Raw genomic sequence first — 15,783 nt, 5'->3', positions numbered from 1 at the left:
GCTGATGGGCAGGATGTAAATTGCCAACAGCCACTCTGGAGAAGTGTATGGTGTTTCCTGAAACATCTACAAAACAAAGCAACAGAGCCTAGGGCATGTCCACTAATGGTCCTATAGCTTAGGGAAATTCAAATCAAAAAGACACAGCCACCCGAAAGTTTGGGACTGCTCTGTTTACAAGAACCTCGTTTATGGTACAAGTTCAATATCACAGAAAGCGAAAAATGGATAAAGAAGTTGTGGTACTTACGTACAAAGCAATATCACTCAGCAATGAAATCTATGTCATCAGGCCCGTAGCAGCGTACTGAGTGGATTCAGGTACGATGATTCTAAGTGAAATAAGTCACACAGAAAAAGACACATCATAAGATATCACTACTACACGGAATGTAAACTTGGCTACACAGGAACTGAATTACAAAACAGAACAGGGTCTGAAATGTAGAAAACCATCTTATGCTTGCTTAAGGGGAAAGGTGAGTTGGGGTGCTGCATAAAACCAGAGATTGAAATGAGCACAGATACCGTTCCATAACCCAAATATGTAATAGACAAGAGCTACTCCTTGCTCAACGAAGTGGACTCAACACCACATATTAAACGCCTAAGAATATACCTGACTAGTAAGAATCTTAAAACCTATGGATTTATATGTCTCCGAAAGAGAATCAAGCGTGTGTACAGTGGCATAAATGCAGGAGTCATAGGATTGGTGATGTTTGGTGAGCAAATGCAGACCCTTTGAAGTCATATTGCATGGTACCCATTCCATGGGTCTCAACTCTCTAGGTTGAAGGGATTCTTCCTTCAGCTAAAACATGCATGTGGAACCCAGAGTATGATCCACCGTGTGATCAGGAAACGTGTTCAAATGTGTCTCAGTTTTCGTTCCCTGGTACTCGGGTGCAACATTCCAGACGCTTTACTAACACTCTCCCCACTTGGAGAGTCAGTGCCTTTAACCTCCTGTTTGGCCCAGTTTGCAATTTCTGCGTAAGATGAACAGGAATAGGGAGAACCAATGAGAGACTAGCTGGAGGTGTCTGGACGGGCAAATTTAACTCTCATTTCCCACCAGGAAGAGGAATTAACCAAAGGCTCAGCGTGCCATGCCAGAACCACACTAGGGCCTGAAGCAATCCTGCGGTGTTGCGGCCAGCTCACAAGAAAGCGAGTTGAAGAAAGGAGCTCAGGGGCACTGTAATCCGCAAACTTGCAGAGTTATGAATGACAGCTATTGTCCAAAAATATATTGAAGTAAGGCTGCCAAAAGGACTTGAAAGCGGGGCAGAATTGCAGGAAACCGATTTCAGGAGGTAGACTGGAATTGCATGTAAAGCATAGGGAAAGAGGCAGAACGTCCACAATGATGCACTTGGCCAAAAAGGGCGTATGCGTTTTTTCCTGAATATATTCAGGAAAAAACGCATACGCCCTTTTTGGCCAACCAAGCAAGCTTGCAAAGGAAATCTGCACTACAATGAAGTCTCACTGCCCCCCGGTGAAAAGGGCCATCTGAAAAAATTGTAAAATCCAGAAAGGCTGGACAGGCCATGGAGAACTGGGAGCCTTGTTATGCTGATGGGTGGGATGTATATTGTCAACAGCCACTCTGGAGAAGTGTATGGTGTTTCCTGAAACATCTAAAAGACAAAGCAACAGAGCCTAGTGCACTTCCTCTTATGGTCCTATAGCTTAGGGAAATTAAAATCAAAAAGACACAGCCACCCCAAAGTTTGGGACGGCTCTGTTTACAAGAACCTCGTTTACAGTACAAGTTCAATATCACAGAAAGCGAAAAATGGATAAAGAAGTTGTGGTACTTACGTACAATGCAATATCACTCAGCAATGAAATCTATGTCATCAGGCCCATAGCAGCATAATGAGTGGATTCAGGTACGATGATTCTAAGTGAAATAAGTCACACAGAAAAAGAAACATCATAAGATATCACTACTACACGGAATGTAAACTTGGCTACACAGGAACTGAATTACAAAACAGAACAGGGTCTCAAATGTAGAAAGCCAACTTATGCTTGCTTAAGGGGAAAGGTGAGTTGGGGTGCTGCATAAAACCAGAGATTGAAATGAGCACAGATACCGTTCCATAAGCCAAATATGTAATAGACAAGACCTACTCCTTGCTCAACGAAGTGGACTCAACACCCCATATTAAACGCCTAAGAATATACCTGACTAGTAAGAATCATAAAACCTATGGATTTATATGTCTCCGAAAGAGAATCAAGCGTGTGTACAGTGGCATAAACGCAGCAGTGATAGGATTGGTGAGGTTCGGTGAGCAAACGCAGACCCTTTGAAATCATAATGCATCATACCCATTCCATGGGTCTCAACCCTCCAGGTTTAAGGGATTCTTCCTTCAGCTAAAACATGCATGTGGAACCCAGAGTATGATCCACCGTGTGATCGGGAAACCTGTTTAAATGTGTCTCAGTTTTCTCCCCTGGTACTCGGGTGTAGCATTCCAGACGCTTTACTAACACTCTCCCCACTTGGAGAGTCAGTGCCTTTAAACTCCTGTTTGGCTCAGTTTGCAATTTCTGTGGAAAATGAACAGGAATAGGGAGAACCAATGAGAGACTAGCTGGAGGTGTCTGGACGGGCAAATTTAACTCTCATTTCCCACCAGGAAGAGGAATTAACCAAAGGCTCAGCGTGCCATGCCAGAACCACACTAGGGCCTGAAGCAATCCTGCAGTGTTGCGGCTAGCTCACAAGAAAGCGAGTTGAAGAAAGGAGCTCAGGGGCACTGTAATTCACAAACCTGCAGAGTTATAAATGACAGCTATCGTCCAAAAATATATTGAAGTAAGGCTGCCAAGAGGACTTGAAAGCGGGGCAGAATTGCAGGAAACCGATTTCAGGAGGTAGACTGGAATTGCATGTAAAGCATAGGAAAAGAGGCAGAACGTCCACAATGATGCACTTGGCCAAAAAGGGTGTATAGGTTTTTTTCTGAATCAGGAAAAAACTCATACGCCCTTTTTGGCCAACCAAGCAAGCTTGCAAAGGAAATCTGCACTACAATGAAGTCTCATTGCCCTCCGGTCAAAAGGGCCATCTGAAAAAAGTGTAAAATCCAGAAAGGCAGGACAGGCCATGGAGAACTGGGAGCCTTGTTATGCTGATGGGCGGGATGTAAATTGCCAACAGCCACTCTGGAGAAGTTTATGGTTTTTCCTGAAACATACAAAAAACAAAGCAACAGAGCCTAGGGCACTTCCACTTATGGTCCTATAGCTTAGGGAAATTAAAATCAAAAAGACACAGCCACCCCAAAGTTTGGGACGGCTCTGTTTACAAGAACCTCGTTTACGGTACAAGTTCTATATCACAGAAAGCGAAAAATGGATAAAGACGTTGTGGTACTTACGTACAATGCAATATCACTCAGCAATGAAATCTATGTAATCAGGCCCATAGCAGCATAATGAGTGGATTCAGGTACGATGATTCTAACTTAAATAAGTCACACAGAAAAAGAAATATCATAAGATATCACTACTACATGGAATGTAAACTTGGCTACACAGGAACTGAATTGCAAAACAGAACAGGGTCTCAAATGTAGAAAACCAACTTATGCTTGCTTAAGGGGAAAGGTGAGTTGGGGTGCTGCATAAAACCAGAGATTGAAATTAGCACAGATACCGTTCCATAAGCCAAATATGTTATAGACAAGAGCTACTCCTTGCTCAACGAAGTGGACTCAACACCCCATATTAAACGCCTAAGAATATACCTGACTAGTAAGAAACTTAAAATCTATGGATATATATGTCTCCGAAAGAGAATCAAGTGTGTGTACAGCGGCATAAACGCAGCAGTGATAGGATTGGTGAGGTTCGGTGAGCAAAAGGAGACCCTTTGAAGTCATATTGCATGGTACCCATTCCATGGGTCTCAACTCTCCAGGTTGAAGGGATTCTTCCTTCAGCTAAAACATGCATGTGGAACCCAGAGTATGATCCACCGTGTGATCGGGAAACGTGTTTAAATGTGTCTCAGTTTTCGTCCCCTGGTACTCGGGTGCAACATTCCAGACGCTTTACTAACACTCTCCCCACTTGGAGAGTCAGTGCCTTTAACCTCCTGTTTGGCCAAGTTTGCAATTTCTGCGGAAAATGAACAGGAATAGGGAGAACCAATGAGAGACTAGCTGGAGGTGTCTGGACGGGCAAATTTAACTCTCATTCCCACCAGGAAGAGGAATTAAGCAAAGGCTCAGCGTGCCATGCCACAACCACACTAGGGCCTGAAGCAATCCTGCGGTGTTGCGGCCAGCTCACAAGAAAGCGAGTTGAAGAAAGGAGCTCAGGGGCACTGTAATTCACAAACCTGCAGAGTTATAAATGACAGCTATCGTCCAAACATATATTGAAGTAAGGCTGCCAAGAGGACTTGAAAGCGGGGCAGAATTGCAGGAAACCGATTTCAGGAGGTAGACTGGAATTGCATGTAAAGCATAGGAAAAGAGGCAGAACGTCCACAATGATGCACTTGGCCAAAAAGTGCGTATGCGTTTTTTCCTGAATATATTCAGGAAAAAACGCATACGCCCTTTTTGGCCAACCAAGCAAGCTTGCAAAGGAAATCTGCACTACAATGAAGTCTCACTTCCCCCCGGTCAAAAGGGCCATCTGAAAAAAGTGTAAAATCCAGAAAGGCAGGAAAGGCCATGGAGAACTGGGAGCCTTGTTATGCTGATGGGCAGGATGTAAATTGCCAACAGCCACTCTGGAGAAGTGTATGGTGTTTCCTGAAACATCTACAAAACAAAGCAACAGAGCCTAGGGCATGTCCACTAATTGTCCTATAGCTTAGGGAAATTCAAATCAAAAAGACACAGCCACCCCAAAGTTTGGGACGGCTCTGTTTACAAGAACCTCGTTTACGGTACAAGTTCAATATCACAGAAAGCGAAAAATGGATAAAGAAGTTGTGGTACTTACGTACAATGCAATATCACTCAGCAATGAAATCTATGTCATCAGGCCCGTAGCAGCGTAGTGAGTGGATTCAGGTATGATGATTTTAAGTGAAATAAGTCACACAGAAAAAGACACATCATAAGATATCACTACTACACGGAATGTAAACTTGGCTACACAGGAACTGAATTACAAAACAGAACAGGGTCTGAAATGTAGAAAACCATCTTATGCTTGCTTAAGGGGAAAGGTGAGTTGGGGTGCTGCATAAAACCAGAGATTGAAATGAGCACAGATACCGTTCCATAACCCAAATATGTAATAGACAAGAGCTACTCCTTGCTCAACGAAGTGGACTCAAAACCACATATTAAACGCCTAAGAATATACCTGACTAGTAAGAATCTTAAAACCTATGGATTTATATGTCTCCGAAAGAGAATCAAGCGTGTGTACAGTGGCATAAATGCAGGAGTCATAGGATTGGTGAGGTTTGGTGAGCAAATGCAGACCCTTTGAAGTCATATTGCATGGTACCCATTCCATGTGTCTCAACTCTCTAGGTTGAAGGGATTCTTCCTTCAGCTAAAACATGCATGTGGAACCCAGAGTATGATCCACCATGTGATCAGGAAACGTGTTCAAATGTGTCTCAGTTTTCGTTCCCTGGTACTCGGGTGCAACATTCCAGACGCTTTAGTAACACTCTCCCCACTTGGAGAGTCAGTGCCTTTAACCTCCTGTTTGGCCCAGTTTGCAATTTCTGCGTAAGATGAACAGGAATAGGGAGAACAAATGAGAGACTAGCTGGAGGTGTCTGGACGGGCAAATTTAACTCTCATTTCCCACCAGGAAGAGGAATTAACCAAAGGCTCAGCGTGCCATGCCAGAACCACACTAGGGCCTGAAGCAATCCTGCGGTGTTGCGGCCAGCTCACAAGAAAGCGAGTTGAAGAAAGGAGCTCAGGGGCACTGTAATTCGCAAACTTGCAGAGTTATGAATGACAGCTATTGTCCAAAAATATATTGAAGTAAGGCTGCCAAAAGGACTTGAAAGCGGGGCAGAATTGCAGGAAACCGATTTCAGGAGGTAGACTGGAATTGCATGTAAAGCATAGGAAAAGAGGCAGAACGTCCACAATGATGCACTTGGCCAAAAAGGGCGTATGCGTTTTTTCCTGAATATATTCAGGAAAAAACGCATACGCCCTTTTTGGCCAACCAAGCAAGCTTGCAAAGGAAATCTGCACAACAATGAAGTCTCACTGCCCCCCGGTGAAAAGGGCCAACTGAAAAAATTGTAAAATCCAGAAAGGCTGGACAGGCCATGGAGAACTGGGAGCCTTGTTATGCTGATGGGTGGGATGTATATTGTCAACAGCCACTCTGGAGAAGTGTATGGTGTTTCCTGAAACATCTAAAAGACAAAGCAACAGAGCCTAGTGCACTTCCTCTTATGGTCCTATAGCTTAGGGAAATTAAAATCAAAAAGACACAGCCACCCCAAAGTTTGGGACGGCTCTGTTTACAAGAACCTCGTTTACAGTACAAGTTCAATATCAGAGAAAGCAAAAAATGGATAAAGAAGTTGTGGTACTTACGTACAATGCAATATCACTCAGCAATGAAATCTATGTCATCAGGCCCATAGCAGCATAATGAGTGGATTCAGGTACGATGATTCTAAGTGAAATAAGTCACACAGAAAAAGAAACATCAAAAGATATCACTACTACACGGAATGTAAACTTGGCTACACAGGAAATGAATTACAAAACAGAACAGGGTCTCAAATGTAGAAAACCAACTTATGCTTGCTTAAGGGGAAAGGTGAGTTGGGGTGCTGCATAAAACCAGAGATTGAAATTAGCACAGATACCGTTCCATAAGCCAAATATGTAATAGACAAGACCTACTCCTTGCTCAACGAAGTGGACTCAACACCCCATATTAAACGCCTAAGAATATACCTGACTAGTAAGAATCATAAAACCTATGGATTTATATGTCTCCGAAAGAGAATCAAGCGTGTGTACAGTGGCATAAACGCAGCAGTGATAGGATTGGTGAGGTTCGGTGAGCAAACGCAGACCCTTTGAAATCATAATGCATCATACCCATTCCATGGGTCTCAACCCTCCAGGTTTAAGGGATTCTTCCTTCAGCTAAAACATGCATGTGGAACCCAGAGTATGATCCACCGTGTGATCGGGAAACGTGTTTAAATGTGTCTCAGTTTTCTCCCCTGGTACTCGGGTGCAACATTCCAGACGCTTTACTAACACTCTCCCCACTTGGAGAGTCAGTGCCTTTAACCTCCTGTTTGGCCAAGTTTGCAATTTCTGCGGAAAATGAACAGGAATAGGGAGAACCAATGAGAGACTAGCTGGAGGTGTCTGGACGGGCAAATTTAACTCTCATTCCCACCAGGAAGAGGAATTAAGCAAAGGCTCAGCGTGCCATGCCACAACCACACTAGGGCCTGAAGCAATCCTGCGGTGTTGCGGCCAGCTCACAAGAAAGCGAGTTGAAGAAAGGAGCTCAGGGGCACTGTAATTCACAAACCTGCAGAGTTATAAATGACAGCTATCGTCCAAACATATATTGAAGTAAGGCTGCCAAGAGGACTTGAAAGCGGGGCAGAATTGCAGGAAACCGATTTCAGGAGGTAGACTGGAATTGCATGTAAAGCATAGGAAAAGAGGCAGAACGTCCACAATGATGCACTTGGCCAAAAAGTGCGTATGCGTTTTTTCCTGAATATATTCAGGAAAAAACGCATACGCCCTTTTTGGCCAACCAAGCAAGCTTGCAAAGGAAATCTGCACTACAATGAAGTCTCACTTCCCCCCGGTCAAAAGGGCCATCTGAAAAAAGTGTAAAATCCAGAAAGGCAGGAAAGGCCATGGAGAACTGGGAGCCTTGTTATGCTGATGGGCAGGATGTAAATTGCCAACAGCCACTCTGGAGAAGTGTATGGTGTTTCCTGAAACATCTACAAAACAAAGCAACAGAGCCTAGGGCATGTCCACTAATTGTCCTATAGCTTAGGGAAATTCAAATCAAAAAGACACAGCCACCCCAAAGTTTGGGACGGCTCTGTTTACAAGAACCTCGTTTACGGTACAAGTTCAATATCACAGAAAGCGAAAAATGGATAAAGAAGTTGTGGTACTTACGTACAATGCAATATCACTCAGCAATGAAATCTATGTCATCAGGCCCATAGCAGCGTAGTGAGTGGATTCAGGTATGATGATTCTAAGTGAAATAAGTCACACAGAAAAAGACACATCATAAGATATCACTACTACACGGAATGTAAACTTGGCTACACAGGAACTGAATTACAAAACAGAACAGGGTCTGAAATGTAGAAAACCATCTTATGCTTGCTTAAGGGGAAAGGTGAGTTGGGGTGCTGCATAAAACCAGAGATTGAAATGAGCACAGATACCGTTCCATAACCCAAATATGTAATAGACAAGAGCTACTCCTTGCTCAACGAAGTGGACTCAAAACCACATATTAAACGCCTAAGAATATACCTGACTAGTAAGAATCTTAAAACCTATGGATTTATATGTCTCCGAAAGAGAATCAAGCGTGTGTACAGTGGCATAAATGCAGGAGTCATAGGATTGGTGAGGTTTGGTGAGCAAATGCAGACCCTTTGAAGTCATATTGCATGGTACCCATTCCATGTGTCTCAACTCTCTAGGTTGAAGGGATTCTTCCTTCAGCTAAAACATGCATGTGGAACCCAGAGTATGATCCACCATGTGATCAGGAAACGTGTTCAAATGTGTCTCAGTTTTCGTTCCCTGGTACTCGGGTGCAACATTCCAGACGCTTTAGTAACACTCTCCCCACTTGGAGAGTCAGTGCCTTTAACCTCCTGTTTGGCCCAGTTTGCAATTTCTGCGTAAGATGAACAGGAATAGGGAGAACAAATGAGAGACTAGCTGGAGGTGTCTGGACGGGCAAATTTAACTCTCATTTCCCACCAGGAAGAGGAATTAACCAAAGGCTCAGCGTGCCATGCCAGAACCACACTAGGGCCTGAAGCAATCCTGCGGTGTTGCGGCCAGCTCACAAGAAAGCGAGTTGAAGAAAGGAGCTCAGGGGCACTGTAATTCGCAAACTTGCAGAGTTATGAATGACAGCTATTGTCCAAAAATATATTGAAGTAAGGCTGCCAAAAGGACTTGAAAGCGGGGCAGAATTGCAGGAAACCGATTTCAGGAGGTAGACTGGAATTGCATGTAAAGCATAGGAAAAGAGGCAGAACGTCCACAATGATGCACTTGGCCAAAAAGGGCGTATGCGTTTTTTCCTGAATATATTCAGGAAAAAACGCATACGCCCTTTTTGGCCAACCAAGCAAGCTTGCAAAGGAAATCTGCACAACAATGAAGTCTCACTGCCCCCCGGTGAAAAGGGCCAACTGAAAAAATTGTAAAATCCAGAAAGGCTGGACAGGCCATGGAGAACTGGGAGCCTTGTTATGCTGATGGGTGGGATGTATATTGTCAACAGCCACTCTGGAGAAGTGTATGGTGTTTCCTGAAACATCTAAAAGACAAAGCAACAGAGCCTAGTGCACTTCCTCTTATGGTCCTATAGCTTAGGGAAATTAAAATCAAAAAGACACAGCCACCCCAAAGTTTGGGACGGCTCTGTTTACAAGAACCTCGTTTACAGTACAAGTTCAATATCAGAGAAAGCAAAAAATGGATAAAGAAGTTGTGGTACTTACGTACAATGCAATATCACTCAGCAATGAAATCTATGTCATCAGGCCCATAGCAGCATAATGAGTGGATTCAGGTACGATGATTCTAAGTGAAATAAGTCACACAGAAAAAGAAACATCAAAAGATATCACTACTACACGGAATGTAAACTTGGCTACACAGGAAATGAATTACAAAACAGAACAGGGTCTCAAATGTAGAAAACCAACTTATGCTTGCTTAAGGGGAAAGGTGAGTTGGGGTGCTGCATAAAACCAGAGATTGAAATTAGCACAGATACCGTTCCATAAGCCAAATATGTAATAGACAAGACCTACTCCTTGCTCAACGAAGTGGACTCAACACCCCATATTAAACGCCTAAGAATATACCTGACTAGTAAGAATCATAAAACCTATGGATTTATATGTCTCCGAAAGAGAATCAAGCGTGTGTACAGTGGCATAAACGCAGCAGTGATAGGATTGGTGAGGTTCGGTGAGCAAACGCAGACCCTTTGAAATCATAATGCATCATACCCATTCCATGGGTCTCAACCCTCCAGGTTTAAGGGATTCTTCCTTCAGCTAAAACATGCATGTGGAACCCAGAGTATGATCCACCGTGTGATCGGGAAACGTGTTTAAATGTGTCTCAGTTTTCTCCCCTGGTACTCGGGTGTAGCATTCCAGACGCTTTACTAACAGTCTCCCCACTTGGAGAGTCAGTGCCTTTAAACTCCTGTTTGGCCCAGTTTGCAATTTCTGCGGAAAATGAACAGGAATAGGGCGAACCAATGAGAGACTAGCTGGAGGTGTCTGGACGGGCAAATTTAACTCTCATTTCCCACCAGGAAGAGGAATTAACCAAAGGCTCAGCGTGCCATGCCAGAACCACACTAGGGCCTGAAGCAATCCTGCAGTGTTGCGGCCAGCTCACAAGAAAGCGAGTTGAAGAAAGGAGCTCAGGGGCACTGTAATTCACAAACCTGCAGAGTTATAAATGACAGCTATCGTCCAAAAATATATTGAAGTAAGGCTGCCAAGAGGACTTGAAAGCGGGGCAGAATTACAGGAAACCGATTTCAGGAGGTAGACTGGAATTGCATGTAAAGCATAGGAAAAGAGGCAGAACGACCACAATGATGCACTTGGCCAAAAAGGGCGTATGCGTTTTTTCCTGAATATATTCAGGAAAAAACGCATACGCCCCTTTTGGCCAACCAAGCAAGCTTGCAAAGAAAATCTGCACTACAATGAAGTCTCATTGCCCCCCGGTCAAAAGGGCCATCTGAAAAAAGTGTAAAATCCAGAAAGGCAGGACAGGCCATGGAGAACTGGTAGCCTGGTTATGCTGATGGGCGGGATGTAAATTGCCAACAGCCACTCTGGAGAAGTGTATGGTGTTTTCTGAAACATCTAAAAAACAAAGCAACAGAGCCTAGGGCACTTCCACTTATGGTCCTATAGCTTAGGGAAATTAAATTCAAAAAGACACAGCCACCCCATATTTTGGGACAGCTCTTTTTACAAAAACCTCGGTTACCGTACAAGTTCAATATCAGAGAAAGTGAAAAATGGATAAAGAAATTGTGGTACTTACGTACAATGCAATATCACTCAGCAATGAAATCGATGTCATCAGGCCCGTAGAGGCATAATGAGTGGATTCAGGTACGATGATTCTAAGTGAAATAAGTCACACAGGAAAAGAAACATCATAAGATATCACTACTACATGGAATGTAAACTTGGCTACACAGGAACTGAATTACAAACCAGAACAGGGTCTCAAATGTAGAAAACCAACTTATGCTTGCTTAAGGGGAAAGGTGAGTTGGGGTGCTGCATAAAACCAGAAATTGAAATTAGCACAGATACCGTTCCATAAGCCAAACATGTAATAGACAAGAGCTACTCCTTGCTCAACAAGGTGGACTCAAGACGACATATTAAACGCCTGAGAATATACCTGACTAGTAAGAATCTTAAAACCTATGGATTTATATGTCTCCTAAAGAGAATCAAGCGTGTGTACAGCGGCATAAACGCAGCAGTGATAGGATGGGTGAGGTTCAGTGAGCAAATGCAGACCCTTTGAGTCATATTGCATGGTACCCATTCCATGGGTCTCAACTCTCCAGGTTTAAGGGATTCTTCCTTCAGCTAAAACATGCATGTGGAACCCAGAGTATGATCCACTGTGTGATGGGGAAACGTGTTCAAATGTGTCTCAGTTTTCGTCCCCTGGTACTCGGGTGCAACATTCGAGACGCTTTACTAACACTCTCCCCACTTGGAGAGTCTGTGCCTTTAACCTCCTGTTTGGCCCAGTTTGCAATTTCTGCGGAAGTTGAACAGGAATAGGGAGAACCAATGAGAGACTAGCTGGAGGTGTCTGGACGGGCAAATTTAACTCTCATTTCCCACCAGGAAGCGGAATTAACCAAAGGCTCAGCGTGCCATGCCGGAACCACAGTAGGGCCTGAAGCAATACTGCAGTGTTGCGGCCAGCTCACAAGAAAGCGAGTTGAAGAAAGGAGCTCAGGGGCACTGTAATCCACAAACCTGCAGAGTTATAAATGACAGCTATCGTCCAAAAATATATTGAAGTAAGGCTGCCAAGAGGACTTGAAAGCGGGGCAGAATTGCAGGAAACCGATTTCAGGAGGTAGACTGGAATTGCATGTAAAGCATAGGAAAAGAGGCAGAACGTCCACAATGATGCACTTGGCCAAAAAGGGCGTATGCGTTTTTTCCAGAATATATTCAGGAAAAAACGCATACGCCCTTTTTGGCCAACCAAGCAAGCTTGCAAAGGAAATCTGCACTACAATGAAGTCTCACTTCCCCGTAGTCACAAGGGCCATCTGAAAAAAGTGTAAAATCCAGAAAGGCAGCACAGGCCATGTAGAACTGGGAGCCTTGCTATGCTGATGGGCAGGATGTAAATTGCCAAGAGCCACTCTGGAGAAGTGTATGGTGTTTCATGAAACATCTAAAAAACAAAGCAACAGAGCCTAGGGCACTTCCACTTATGGTCCTATAGCTTAGGGAAATTAAAATCAAAAAGACACAGCCACCCCAAAGTTTGGGACAGCTCCATTTACAAGAACCTCGTTTACGGTACAAGTTCAATATCACGGAAAGCGAAAAATGGATAAAGAAGTTGTGGTACTTATGTACAATGCAATATCACTCAGCAATGAAATCTATGTCATCAGGCCCGTAGCAGCATAATGAGTGGATTCAGGTACGATGATTCTAAGTGAAATAAGTCACACAGAAAAAGAAACATCATAAGGTATCACTAATACGCGGAATGTAAATTTGGCTACACAGGAACTGAATTACAAAACAGAACAGGGTCTCAAATTTAGAAAATCAACTTATGCTTGCTTAAGGGGAAAGGTGAGTTGGGGTGCTGCATAAAACCAGAGATTGAAATTAGCACAGATACCGTTCCATAAGCCAAATATGTAATAGACAAGAGCTACTCCTTGCTCAACGAAGTGGACACAACACCCCATATTAAACGCCTAAGAATGTACCTGACTAGTAAGAATCTTAAAACCTATGGATTTATATGTCTCCGAAAGAGAATTAAGCATGTGTACAGTGGCATGAATGCAGCAGTGATAGGATTGGTGAGGGTTACTGAGCAAATGCAGACCCTCTGAAATCATATTGCATGGTACCCATTCCATGGGTCTCAACTCTCCAGGTTTAAGGGATTCTTCCTTAAGCTAAAACATGCATGTGGAACCCAGGGTATGATCCACCGTGTGATCGGGAAAAGTGTTCAATGTGTCTCAGTTTCTGTCCCCTGGTACTCGGGTGGAACATTCCAGACACGTTACTAACACTCTCCCCACTTGGAGAGTCAGTGCCCTTAACCGCCTGTTTGGCCCAGTTTGCAATTTCTGTGGAAGATGAACAGGAACAGGTAGAACCAACGAGAGACCAGCTGGAGGTGTCTGGACGGGCAAATTTAACTCTCATTTCCCACTAGGAAGAGGAGTTAACCAAAGGCTCAGCGTGCCATGCCGGAACAACACTAGGGCCTGAAGCAATCCTGCGGTGTTGCGGCCAGCTCACAAGAAAGCGAGTTGAAGAAAGGAGCTCAGGGGCACTGTAATTCGCAAACTTGCAGAGTTATGAATGACAGCTATTGTCCAAAATTATATTGAAGTAAGGCTGCCAAGAGGACTTGAAAGCGGGGCAGAATTGCAGGAAACCGATTTCAGGAGGTAGACTGGAATTGCATTTAAAGCATAGGAAAAGAGGCAGCACGTCCACAATGATGCACTTGGCCAAAATGGGCGTATGCGTTTTTTCCTGAATATATTCAGGAAAAAACGCATACGCATACTTTGGCCAAACAAGCAAGCTTGCAAAGGAAATCAGCACTACAATGACGTCTCACATCCCCCCAGTCAAAAGGGACATCTGAAAAAAGTGTAAAATCCAGAAAGGCTGGACAGGCCATGGAGAACTGGGAGCCTTGTTATTCTGATGGGCGGGATGTAAATTGCCAACAGCCACTCTGGAGAAGTGCATGGTGTTTCCTGAAACATCTAAAAAGCAAAGCAACAGAGCCTAGGGCACTTCCACTTATGGTCCTATAGCTTAGGGAAATTAAAATCAAAAATACACAGCCAGCCCAAAGTTTGGGACGGCTCTGTTTACAAGAACCTCGTTTACGGTACAAGTTCAATGTCGCAGAATGCGAAAAATGGATAAAGAAGTTGTGGTACTTACATACAATGCAGTATCACTCAGCAATGAAATCTATGTCATCAGGCGCATAGCAGCATAATGACTGGATTTAGGTACGATGATTCTAAGTGAAATAAGTCACACAGAAAAAGAAACATGATAAGATATCACTACTACACGGAATGTAAACTTGGCCACACAGGAACTGAATTACAAAACAGAACAGGGTCTGAAATTTAGAAAACCAACTTATGCTTGCTTAAGGGGAAATGTGAGTTGGGGTGCTGCATAAAACCAGAGATTGAAGTGAGCACAGATACCGTTCCATACGCCAAATATGTAATAGACAAGAAGCTACTCCTTGCTCAATGAAATGGACTTAACACGCCATATTAAACGTCTAAGAATATACCTGACTAGTAAGAATCTTAAAACTCATGGATTGATATGTCTCCAAAAGAGAATGAAGCATGTGTACAGCGGCATAAACGCAGCAGTGATAGGATTGGTGAGGTTCGGTGAGCAAATTCAGACCCTTTGAAGTCATATTGCATGGTACCCATTCCATGGGTCTCTACTCTCCAGGTTTAAGGGAGTCTTCCTTCAGCTAAAACATGCATGTGGAACCCAGGGTATGATACACCGTGTGATTTTGAAACGTGTTCAAATGTGTCTCAGTTTTCGTCCCCTGGTACTAGGGTGCAAAATTCCAGACGCTTTACTAACACTCTCCCCACTTGGAGAGTCAGTGCCTTTAACCTCCTGTTTGGCCAAGTTTGCAATTTCTGCGGAAAATGAACAGGAATAGGGAGAACCAATGAGAGACTACCTGGAGGTGTCTGGACGGGCAAATTTAACTCTCATTTCCCACCAGGAAGAGGAATTAACCAAAGGCTCAGCGTGCCATGCCGGAATTACACTAGGGCCTGAAGCAATCCTGTGGTGTTGCGGCCAGCTCACAAGAAAGCGAGTTGAAGAAAGAAGCTCAGGGGCACTGTAATTCACAAAGTTGCAGAGTTACAAAATAACAGCTATCATCCAAAAATATATTGAAGTAAGTCTGCCAAGAGGACTTGAAATCGGGGCAGAATTGCAGGAAACCGATTTCAGGAGCTAGACTGGAATTGCATGTAAAGCATAGGAAAAGAGGCAGAACGTCCACAATGATGCACTTGGCCAAAAAGGGCGTATGCGTTTTTTGCTGAATATGTTCAGGAAAAAACGCATATGCACATTTTTGCCAACCAAGCAAGCTTGCAAAGGAAATCTGCACTACAATGAAGTCTCACTTCCCCCCGGTCAGAAGGGCCATCTGAAAAAAGTGTAAAATCCAGAAAGCCTGGACAGGCCATGGAGAACTGGGAGAC

At 43.7% G+C, this 15,783-nt stretch overlaps 1 long non-coding RNA gene across 1 annotated transcript in view; it reads right to left on the bottom strand.

Moving 5' to 3' along the window:
- The window catches only part of LOC125964364 (uncharacterized), a 180,490-nt gene extending 166,020 nt beyond the window's left edge, over positions 1 to 14,470 (bottom strand). The window contains exon 1 of the long non-coding RNA XR_007477334.1: positions 14,455 to 14,470. This is a non-coding gene — a long non-coding RNA (uncharacterized LOC125964364). The remainder of the gene's footprint in view (positions 1 to 14,454) is intronic.
- Between the last annotated feature and the right edge of the window lie 1,313 nt (positions 14,471 to 15,783).

This window comes from Orcinus orca, chromosome 1 (assembly GCF_937001465.1).
Source record: "Orcinus orca chromosome 1, mOrcOrc1.1, whole genome shotgun sequence".
Taxonomy (NCBI): domain Eukaryota; kingdom Metazoa; phylum Chordata; class Mammalia; order Artiodactyla; family Delphinidae; genus Orcinus; species Orcinus orca.
This window is presented reverse-complemented; position numbering and strand designations above follow the sequence as displayed.